This window comes from Juglans regia, chromosome 10, assembly GCF_001411555.2.
Source record: "Juglans regia cultivar Chandler chromosome 10, Walnut 2.0, whole genome shotgun sequence".
NCBI classification, from domain to species: domain Eukaryota; kingdom Viridiplantae; phylum Streptophyta; class Magnoliopsida; order Fagales; family Juglandaceae; genus Juglans; species Juglans regia.
In genome coordinates, this window is record NC_049910.1 from 9,691,296 (window position 1) to 9,703,991 (window position 12,696).

General features: G+C 34.7%; 1 pseudogene; it reads right to left on the reverse strand.

The window, feature by feature from the left end:
- Positions 1 to 8,467: 8,467 nt before the first annotated feature.
- Positions 8,468 to 9,879, reverse strand: LOC109020541 (annotated as a pseudogene).
- Between the last annotated feature and the right edge of the window lie 2,817 nt (positions 9,880 to 12,696).

Sequence of the window (12,696 nt, forward strand, 5' to 3'; positions counted from 1 at the left end):
GGGTAAAGGGGAGGGGTGAACAAATGGTGTGGGCGGGTGGAAAGGGTATATAGCAGAGCAAAAATAATTGCAAGCATGCTTATGGAAGGAGATGGTTGCATGAGGGTTGGTTGGCAAATAGAGGAGGTGAAAGAAAGGGGAGGTTACAGCTCGGAGAAAGGACAACTCATGATTTGAGTGGGTGTAGGGCTGAGTACCGCTTTGAGGGCACATTGGCTTCCCACACCCTATTTTTGGATCATTTTACTTGGTCAATCTAGAGGTTACAAATTACACACGCTTGTTTTGAGTTGGGTAGGAAGGCAAATTACCTTATTTTGTAAGATTAATGATTGTATTACCTACCTTTTTCCCCATAAAAAATGCCTTTTTGGAAATCTATGTTCTAGAATTTATGCTATATATTCTGAAGGGAATTCCTTCATTTATTCAGTCTTCTGCGTATAAGCATGTCGTGCTCTAATAAATTCGAGTAACATTTATTGGAAGTTGCAGCCGATGACATTGGTTGAAGTATTATATATAAGATCAGGAATGTATTTAATTGAAGAGTAAAGATAGTGACAAGTCTTAAATATACAAATTTTATACAAACCTTTATAAAAAAAAGTTATTTTATATACAGTCATTAGATACAACCGACGTACAATTGTTAGTTTTTCATCTTAGAAATGATTAAAATATTTGATATAAAGTGAAAATAATGTGAACCATTATTATTGTTCAATGTATCGGTTCGGTTATCTAGATTTTGTGTCTTGGTTCTTGAACCAATATATGCCTATTAGAGATATGAGATTTAACCGCTTCCCAACTAAACAAAGGGTTGTGTCTTTTATTGAATTAGAAATATTTTCAATGTATTCTCTAATATTTGAGAAGTTGTGACTTCTCAAAAGTGCTCATTCATTTAAGTTGTGACTTTTCACAAGCACAATTTCATTTATGTGATGTGACTTTTCACATGTACCCTTTCATTTAAATAAGTTGTGACTTTCCATATGTGATCTTTCATTCTCTATAAATAGGAAATCTCACCCACAAATTAATTAACTCCAAATTCTCTACAAAACTTAGAGAAACACTTCCTCATCCGCTTTATCTTTCTTTCTTTGGGCTTTGATCTCCTTTTGTGTGCACCAACGAGGAGATTAACAGGAACCGACGTTGTTGTATCTTGGGAGTAGACTGTCAAGAAACCTAATGCATGTTTAATCTTGGAGGCGGCGAAATCTACTCTAAGGAAAGCGTCTATCACAATGTGCTTCAACACCGGGTTCTTTCTTTCAAATTTGTTCTTATTATTTTACATATTCTCTAGTTTACAAAGTATTTCAGAATATTTACCAACAATCTTAGAGTAGATCTTCTCTTTGTTAAACTAGAGGTGTGTTTTAATTGATTGGTTGCCACCATGACTTCAAACAAACCTATTGCACCCTAGAAATTTGGAGGAATCAATTTTAAGTGTTGGCAAGAAAAAATAAAAATCTTTCTTACAATGCTTGGATTATATTTTGTTATTGAAAATGATCCTCCTTCTGATGATTTACATGAGCCCGTACGTACTATTGAATTGCAAACATATGTAGAAAAAAATAATTTGTGTAGATGTAGGATTTTAAATCATTTAAGAGATACACTTTTTGATGTTTATCTACACATTAAATCTGCTAAAGATATTTAAGAGCCCATTACATCAGAACCCAATACATCAGAAGTCCAAATTCAATAAGGGTAAAACTAATTATGAGAATAATTTGAAACCAAAGTCATATATTAACAAAGATGATAAAAGACCCATTTGTTTTAACTATAACAAACTGAGTCATTTGGCCAAAAATTGTCGCTATAAGAAGAGGAAATATCAAGGCAATGGACAACCAAGATTGCCTAACCCACAGGCTCATATGGTGCTTTCCGGGACCAACTCTGTTGGAACCGATGAACGGTATGTAACCACAAGTCCCCAAGTTTATCTGGCTTGTAGTGCTACTGATTGGATAGTAGACACATGAGCTAATGTACATGTCACTTCTAACCGCAAAATTTTTTCAACATATCAGGATACAAACGGCATGAAAGTGACAATGGATAACTCCACCTCTGCACAAGTATTTGGAGTAGGAAAAATTGCACTCAAATTAACATATGGAAATACTCTTCCTTTAGAAGAAGTATTTTATGTACCAAAGGCGAGGAGAAACCTAATTAGTGGATCTTTACTCAATGGGGTAGACTACACATTATTATTTCAATCCAATAAAGTTATTGTAACTAAATATGAGTCATTTGTGGGGAAAGACTGTGTGAGTTGTGATTTGTTTGTAATAAATATTCAAAATAATATAGTAGACAAATTTGATTCTAATAATAAATTTGTATTTTCTACATGTTCCTCTTCAATATGGCATGCTAGATTAGGCCATGTTAATTATCATAATGTCAAAAGAATGATGGATTTAGAGATTATTCCTAAAGTTCCTATTGATTTGGATGAAAAATGTTTAATTTGTGTTCAATCAAAACAGCCTGGAAAGCCATTTAAATCTATTATAAGAAACTCATCGTTATTTGAATTAATTCATAATGATGGTTGTTATTTAAATGGTGTCTCCTCTAAAGGTGGTAATAAATACTTCATTACTTTTATAGATGATATGTCCAAATTTTGTTATGTTTACTTGATGAAAACAAAAGATGAATCATTTAGTAAATTTGTCATCTATAAAACTGAAGTTGAAAACCAATTGGAGAGAAAAATTAAAATTATCAGGTCTGATAGAGGAGGTGAATACTCCTCTAATCAATTGGCTCAATACTATGAGGAGAATGGTATTATATATGAGGAAACTGCTCCATATTATCCTCAATCCAATGGTGTTTCTGAAAGAAAAAATATAACTTTGATGGATATAGTCAAATGCATGCTCTCTAGTTCCGGCCAACTTGAGCAATGGTGGGGGGAAGCAATACTTGCATCTTCTTTTATCTTGAATAGGGTACCATTTAAGGGATCTGACAAGACACCGTATGAACTCTGGAATGGTAGAATACCCAATATTAATTTCTTTAGAGTTTGGGGTTGTCTTGCAAAGGTTAATGTTCCAAAAATTAAGAAAAGGAAATTAGGTCCCAACACAGTAGATGCAGTATTCATTGGGTATATTAGACATAGTTCTGCATATACGTTTTTGATTATCAAATCAAAAGTCCAAGGTATTGATCCCAACACCATCATGGAGTCTAGGGATGCAACATTCTTTGAAGATCTATTTCCTTTCAAAAATAAGTTAGAAAGATCTTTACCTACAGTAAGTTTTCCTTCCACCAGTAGTCAACATACCATTATATATAATCCTGATAGTGTATCTGGATTAGAAAATGAACTTGGAAGAGGAAAACAAGTTAGAAAGGAAAAGGATTTTGGACATGACTTTTATACTTCTTCTATGGAGGAAGACCCATTGACTTTTAAGGAAGTCATGCTTTCTATTGATTCTACTTTCTAAAAAGAAGCAATAAATAGTAAGATAGAATCTCTTAAGATTAATGGTACTTGGAATTTATGTGATCTTCCACATAGATGTAAAACCATTGGATGTAAGTGGATTTTTAAAAAGAAATTGAGATCTGATGGTACTATTGATAAATTTAAAGCTAGGCTGGTTGCAAAGGGCTTTACACAAAGAGAGGGTATCGATTATTTTGATACATATTCTTCTGTTACTAGAATAACCACAATTCGTGTTCTAATTGCTCTAGCAGGGATCCATAAACTTGAAGTCCACCAAATGGACGTAAAGACCGCATTTCTAAATGGTGATCTAGAAGAAGAGATATACATGGATCAACCAGAGGGGTTTGTGGTTCCAGGACAGGAAAGAAAAGTTTGTAAACTTATTAAATCTCTCTATGGTTTGAAGTAAGCTCCTAAACAATAGTACCAAAAGTTTGATGAAATAACTTTATCTTATAATTTTAAGATAAATGAATCTGATAAGTGTTTATACACTAAAATAGTTGATGGTCCATGCATAATTCTATATCTTTACGTTGAAGATATTCTCATCTTTGGTACCAATATAGATATTGTTCTTGATGTTAAAAAATTTTTATTTAAGAATTTTGACATGAAAGACATGGGAGAGGCATATGTAATTCTTGGTATTAAATTAATGAGATCTCATGATGGTATTAACATAAATCAATCTCATTATATTGAAAAGATTGTTAAAAAGTTTGAGAGATTCGAATACAAACCTGTTAGTACTACTCTTGATCCTTGTTTGCATTTAAGTAAGAATCTTGGAGATCCTGTGTCACAACTGAGATATTCTCAGATTATTGGTACGTTACTGTATATTGCTAATTCTACTAGACCTGATATTTCATATGCTGTGAGTAGACTTAGCAGATATACTAGTAGGCCTGATGATTCTCATTGGAAGGCATTAGAAAGAATTCTTAAATATTTGAAAGGAACCATGACATATGGTATCCATTATTCTGGGTATCCCATTGTATTAGAAGCATACAGTGATGCTAGTTGGATAACTGACACAGTAGATCGTAAGGGAATGAGTGGATATATTTTCACTCTCGGTGGAGCAGTTGTGACTTGGAGATCTTCTAAGCAAACTGTGATTTCACAATCAACTATGGAAGCTGAATTAATAGCCTTAGATACTACCGGACATGAGGTAGAGTGGCTTAAGAATTTATTATCAGAAATTCCACTAGTTAAAAAACCAATGCCAGTTATTTCTGTTCTTTGTGATAATCAGGCTGTGATAAGTGTTTGTAATAATAAACACTTTAATTATAAGAGGAGACATTTAAGTATCAGGCATTCTACGATAAGATATCTGATAAAGAATGGATACCTGACTTTGGAATATGTAAAGTTAGAAGATAACCTAGCGGATCCTTTAACGAAAGGACTGGCAAAGTCGAAGGTTATACGTACATCAAGGGGGATGGGACTGAAGTCTATTAATTAGGTCACCAATAGTGGCAACCCAACCTTTCTGACTGGAGATCCCAAGAAGAAGGTTCAATGGGAAGAACAAACTATTTGAGTGACTGGATAGCACTATTAAAATATTATTAAAGGTTCATCCCTAGGGTGTGAGTGCTACAAATGCAATAGCAAAAGAAAAGCGAAATGCTTTGAATGAATCCAAGACAAAGGCGAGCTATTGAATTGCAGGTACCCTTGGAGGACTCACCTATGTGAGTGTGACTGTGGCGCCGCAGTCTATGGCAATTGGGCTATTTCCTAGAGCGCTCATGAATCCAAGATACGGTGCATGGCCTTTATGCACCACCTTGAAAGGAACCTGATATATGCCGTACTATGTGTGTGGTGTGGAGAAGCCTGAGTTAAAGATTCTAATTCAAGACTTGGTTCACCATGGATCTTTCAGATGGAAACACGCTAACACTAGGTAGACGTTCAAAGCCGCAAGCTATCTCTATTGATGCATAGTACTTAGTCCAAAGAAAGAAAATTGTATTCTATTCTGTTCTTTAAAATATTTTAATCAGGTGGAGGATTTTTGATTTTTCATCTTAGAAATGATTAAAATATTTGATGTAAAGTGAAAATAATGTGAACCATTATCATTGTTCAATGTATCGGTTCGGTTATCTAGATTTTGTGTCTCGGTACTTGAACCATTGTATGCCTCTTAGGGATATGAGCCTTAATCGCTTCCCAACCAAACAAAGGGTTGTGTCCTTTGGTGAATTAGAAACCTTTTCAATGTATTCTCTAATATTTGAGAAGTTGTGACTTCTCAAAAGTGCTCATTCATTTAAGTTGTGACTTTTCACAAGCACCATTTCATTTATGTGATGTGACTTTTTACATGTACCCTTTCATTTAAATAAGTTGTGACTTTTCACATGTGACCTTTCATTCTCTATAAATAGGGAACCCCACCCACAAATTCATTAACTTCAAATTCTCTACAAAACTTAGAGACACCTCCTCTTTGTCTTTGTCTTTCTTTCTTTGGGCTTTGGCTATTTTATATCGGGTTCGAGGATCTCCTTTTGTGTGCACCGACGAGTAGATTAACGGGAACCGACATTGTTGTATCTTGGGAGTAGACTGTCAAGAAGCCTACTGCATGTTTAATATTGGAGGCGACGGAATCTACTCTAAGGAAAACGTCTATCACAACGTGTCTCAACACCGGATTCTCTCTTTCAAATTTGTTCTTGTTATTTTACATATTTTCTAGTTTACAAAGCATTTTAGAATATTTACCAACATAGTCGTCCATGACACGTCAAACGCATATTATTATTTTTTTCCTTTCTCTAAATGCACATGTTCTCTCTCATAAGTTCTCTCTCTCTCATCAACTCTCTCTCACAGCTTGGTAGTATTTCGAATTCGGGGGGTTTGGGATGAGTGGTTTCCACATTAGCCCCGTTTGCACGCCGTTTGCATGCCGTTTGCACCAGGCGTTTACAACAAGCGTTTTTCATAAAAATTAAAAAAAAAATGTTATTAGCACCCGAGAGTGGTACCTCCTGCATACCCATGATTACACATGAGATTAGTGAAACGGTGCGTTCGCACCATCGTTTTGTAGAGTCTAGAATGATCTTCCCTCAATGTTTCTTCTTTGAGTTTGTTGGACATTCGTTCCAACCGACTCCAGGGGCAACTCCTAGATCTCCCACCATCTGCAACGTATTTGGATTTTTCAAGGAATGATTTCAGCTCTATCATACCAGATAACATAGGTAGGGGTGTCAAATCGTGTTAACGGGTCGTGTTCGTGTCGTGTTAAGGTATGTACATTACACTTAACGGGTCAACACGAACACGACCCGTTAAGGATTTCGTGTCAAAATTCCAAACCTGAACACGACACGATAAGATAATGGGTTGACACGACACGACCCGTTATGACCCGTTAATGAATAAGAAATAAATTGACACGACATAACACGACATGACCCGTTCCGTTTCAATCCGTTTACGTTAATAGGTTGGACATACACGATACGACACGACACGACACGACCCGTTTGACTTAATTGATTTTATATAAATATTTAAATATAAATAATATCTATAAAATATAAAAAAACTAACTACAAGTCTAAAATTACAATCCAAACAAATATGATCTACACAATTTGTAATAATATTCATTATTAAAATTACATCCCAAATGTAATAGACAAAACATACAATGTATATATATTAATATTACAATCTCAAATATAATAAAAAATTAAAAACACGGATCTAAACAAATTTAGAACTTGAAGAAGGAAGTGGAGCGTCCTCCCTACCCTTTAGGTCTAAAGGTATAAAGGTAAATTTAATTTTCTTAACGGGTCATAACGGGTTGACTCGTTAGTGACCCGTTAAGCAATCGTGTCTTAACGGGTCAACCCGTTTTGACCCGAACCTGTTAAGTCTAAACCCTAACCCGCTTTTATCGTGTCGTGTTCGTGTTGGGTTAACGAGTCGTATCACATATTGCCACCCCTAAACATTGGTGACTACCTTTCTTATGCTTATTTCTTTTATCTTTCAAGCAATAAATTCAAAGGGACCTGCATCAATTTGCAATGCAACATAGCTCCAAGTTCTAGATCTGTTTTATTTCATCCATTTTTTTTCCAACCATATGAACACGCAAACACCCACACGAAGCCGACGATCAGAGATGCACGGTTGTATCGAATCTCATATTTGTAGGATATTTTGTTGTGATTTTCTTCTATTTTCTTGGCAACCAATCACATTGTTACGGACTATTGCATGGTTTCCCTCTATTTTCTCGACAACCAAATTGACTATTACAGACTATTGCGTGATTTCTCTCTGTTTTCTCGGCAACCAAACACTATTATAGGAACTTGTTCTTGTTCGGATGGAGAAGCAGCACGAGTATGCGGGACTATTTATTGTCCATGGCTTTTTGTGGTTTCAAATACTAGGCCATAGAAGGTATTAAAAAAAAAAGGAAAAAAACAATAAAACTTACAAACGTGTAAGAGAAGTGATGGAGGATTTGCCTCTAAGACCCCATTTTTCTTGGATGGAAGATTTTCCTCTGAGACCTCATTTTGGCACTGTTTGGAATGGTAAAGTTGAAACCATTTTTTTTTCTTTTTTTTTTTCTAATAATACCAGTTGACGTGCCGATTCCCCAACAAGTACCCAATGCTAGGTACCTGTAGCAGAACTGTAAAAAAAATAGGTCACACCAAGTCAACAAGCAAGCATGTTCCTTTTGTGGCTAAATAATTTGAGTATTCGTAGCCTTGTCCTTGAGAATGAACCTGGGCAGACCATATCCAATCTAAATCCGGTTACGGATCTAGTTATTTAACCAGTTGTCCATACAGGTTTTATATATATATATGAGAAAAGCTACTTACAACCGGTATTGCGTAACCTTATGCAACCGGCGCTCCTTTTGAGGAGAACTTATCCCAAACAAACTTCACGTGAATTATTCCCACTCAAAGCACTGCACGTCCTCTGCGTAGAGAAAATCTATTCTTTCTTCGTCGGAATTGTCGTATTCCTAGAAATCAGAGTTGTCATAATACCACCAGCAGTTTCGAGCCCAAGACTAAGTGGCGTGACATCGAGTAGCAACAAGTCCTGCACCTTCTCGCTCCCTTCACCGGTTAGAATCGCGGCCTGAACCGCAGCACCGTAAGCCACAGCTTCATCGGGGTTAATACTCTTACAAAGCTCCTTCCCATTGAAAAAGTCCTGCAACATGTTCTGAATTTTGGGAATCCTCGTGGACCCACCTACAAGAACCACGTCATGAACTTGGCGCTTGTCGATCTTCGCATCTTGCAGGAATTTCTCCACCGCCTCAATACATTTCAAGAACAAATCCATGTTCATTTCCTCGAACCTCGCCCTCGTGATCGTCGTGTAGAAATCAATCCCTTCGTACAGAGAATCGATCTCTATGGTAGTCTGCGTCGTCGAAGACAGTGCCCTCTTGGCTCTCTTGCACGCATTCTTCAGCCGTCTCAGCGCTCTCGCATTGCGTTCTGATTTCGTTCTTGTGCTTCCTCCAAAACTCGGCTTCGTGTGGATGCAGGTGCACGGTTGTGGAGTTGGGTACACTGCATGGGGCCGCTCACGGCTTTGGCAGCAGCGTGGAGTTGCGCTGTGCAGAGGTGAACGGGTGGAAGTGTTGGGCTTACATAAGAGTTGACCGATTTTCTTTTTCACACGTTTCGAATCTTAGCTTTTCTTGTTTGTAAGTAGCTTTTCTCCTCAAAAGGAGCGCCGGTTGCATGAGGTTACGCAATGCCGGTTGTAAGTAGCTTTTCTCTATATATATATATATATAAAATATATTGTTGTAGCTGCAAATCAGGTTATGAGTCATGATCCAAACCGTACGAAAGAAAAATATCTTCCTCAGTTCTTCCTCAAACCTTCGCAGTCCACACACTAGCTTATATACAGATTAAAAGATAAATACGCGTTGTTGATTTTTGTGTGAGCGAAGACTGTAGAAAGTTCTCTTTCTCCATTTTCGTGACTGTGTTTTTTTTTTCTTTCCTAGAATGGCTTCGAGAAACTCAAGCCGTTCTTCGAGTTTTGATCTGGGTTCCATGGTTGAGGTCAAGAAGATATTCAACGAGTTCAGAACGGGGACGAGAAGATCTCATTTGACGAGCTCAAATACATTCTCCATGTGCTCGGTCGAGAACTTCGTCAGACGAGGTCAAGCGCATAATGTCCGAGGTCGACAAGGAAGGCGACCACTTCATCAACCTCAAAGAGTTCGCAGACTTCCACCTCGGCAAATCTTCATCTGACGTCTCCCAGGGTTCCACCAAAGAGCTCTGCGACTTGTTCGACATGTACGACTCCAGCGAGCTCCACCAAAGAACAAGCTAATCTCTACCAGCGAGCTCCACGCAATACTGAAATGTCTTGGCTTGAAGTGCATGTTGGTAGAATATTGTTCCAAGATGATCAGCACTATCGACATCGACAGAGACGCTCATGTGGATTATAGTATGAATATCTGCCCTTTCTTGAGGTTAGGGATTTAGGAATTGAATGTTTGCTAAGGAAAAGATTTTTTTTGATATTTGGTTATGGATTGTTGAATCCTGTTCCTCTAGAAGTTTTGGAAAATTGAATGCTTGTCTATAGAATCAAAAACATTTAGGAAATTTCAACTTTTTAAGAATGATGGTAATTTTAATGCTATTCTTTTAATATGACTGAAATTGTAAGAGCAAATTCTTGTCTTTTTTCTAAGCGTGATATAAATTTCAGGAGTAATTCTACATACAACCGTGAAGTGCGTAACCGCCGCGTAATTGCTTTGAAAAAGAGTGGGGTCCACTATTAAAAAATTAATTTTTTTCATGTGGGTCCCATATTTTATTCATTTTTTTCAAAACGATTACGCGGCGGTTACGCAATTCACGGTTGTAAGTATATTTTCTCAAATTTCAGACGGTTGAAATAATAGTAAAAAGTGTTATAAGATTTTTTTTTTAAAAAAAATTAAAAAATTAAAAAATCTAGATATCTATCCAATTTTTGACTAAATTTATCCGGATAGATATCCACCCACTTTTAAACATCCAGATCCGGATACACAACCCTACTATGGGCAACTCACGAAGTTTACATATTATTTTTTATTATTATTACAAAAAACCATTTAGAGTACGTAAATACTCTAAGGCTTCGTTTGGTTCTTCAAATACTCTCAATTTATCTCAACTTATCATTACAATTTTTTTAAATTTTAACACAAAATATAATAAATAATTCAATTTTTTTAAATCTTAAAATAATAATAATATTAAAAAATAATATTCTAACAATATTTTATCAACTAAACTCAATTTACTTCAACATCTAAACACAACCTAAATAGTGGGGGAGCGCAATAAAGTAATTAACATGCGCTCCGTTAGAATTAACATGATGGCGCATTCAAATTAATTAAAAAGGGAATTTAAAACCAATAAATTGTCTTGGATGGTCGCTTTGGTTATTTTGAACTCATATCACTCCGAAGTCATCGATGGCTAAATATGCTCATATATAGTTGTATTGACTAATGTGATCCCCCATGTGCCTACCTATCAACAGATTGACCAAATCAACTCGTAATTATAATTTTTATAAATTTTTATCTAAAATATAATAAATAATTTAATTTTTTAAAATTTTAAAAATTTTAAAATAAAAATTATATTAAAACAATATTTTACTCACTTTTATACTTCTAAATTTTTTAAATAAATAAATCTCTAGTCAATAAATAAGTACAAAACAAAGAAAAAAAGATAAATGATAATAACATGATGCGTTATAAATATCAATGGGTGTCTTCAATTCTGACACCTTTTTATTTTTAAATAAAAAATAAAACCCTTCTTAAATATAGAAAAATGATGATCAATATAGAACGTCATGTTACATTTCTCGATGAATTATTAAAGCAGCATGAACAAAATCCATAATTTTTCTTCAAATTCTCCATCATGCATTTATAATCTCATAGTAATATAATTATATTTCATTTTTAATTCTCTTCTCCACATTTATTTTGTTCTCTCCTCTTAACATATTGCTTCCTAGTACGTAAAACATGTGTCATCTGTTGTGATTAGATTTACAACTTTTTATAAGTGAGAGTGCACATTTAGTAAAAATCATTTAATTTATATCTTAAATGTTGTTTTGTTCTAAAATCCTATAAAAGCAAACATGTAAACAAAAGTAATATTCATTCAATTGGCATGGACATTTTCTGATAATTTGTTTAAAGAAAATGTTAGCGGAGTTTTTCAAACTTATTATTTATATATATTTTTTTATTTAACTGTTAAGAAAATAATTATTAATAAAATTATATTTATTTTTATTTTTTTAATAATTAAAAATATTAAAAAATAATAAATAATAAATTTATAACTAACTGTATGCGATAAACGCTGCCGGGCCGTAGCACCATTCTTTGTCCAAAAGTAGAAGAAAGAGCATGCATGTACAATCATTACATTGTCTGCCTATAATGTCCTCCATTAAAAAAAAAAGTCATACATAACAGCTAAGGTCTTAATGTGCTTGCCATGTGTGCTAAAATTTAAAAACTGAGTAATTCCATTAATCATCATAAAAAACAAAATGAGAAATATGTTCAATTTAAAAATACGAGAAATAATTTGATTTTTAAGGTAAAATATAGAGACCCTTAAAGCCCAATATTTTAATCTATAATTCGAGATGTAAAGTATAATATATATTAATTGAAATTAAAATAATAAAATTTTTATATGTTTTTATGTGCTTCTCGCAAATTTTATTAATAAAAATTTTAAAAATAAATATCTCTAATTTTATTTTATTTTATTTTATTTAAGAAAAGCGAGCTTTGTGGTATCAATAGAATATGCTTCATCTCCCTTAAAGTTAAAACCAAAAAGTAGCGGAAATGTAATAAAGTAGATGCTGCCAAAATAATTAAAGCTTTTATTTTTTGGACAGTGGTGATGTGTACGAACTACAGTCTCACAGATAAGACTTTATGTATACCCCCACCCGAATGTCAGTGTCAATCTGGTAATTTCCTAACAAATCGGGCGACTGTAGGGATAAGTTTCGCCACATCCTGATTTCGAGTTCTGTTGCTGAACAAACGATGTCGT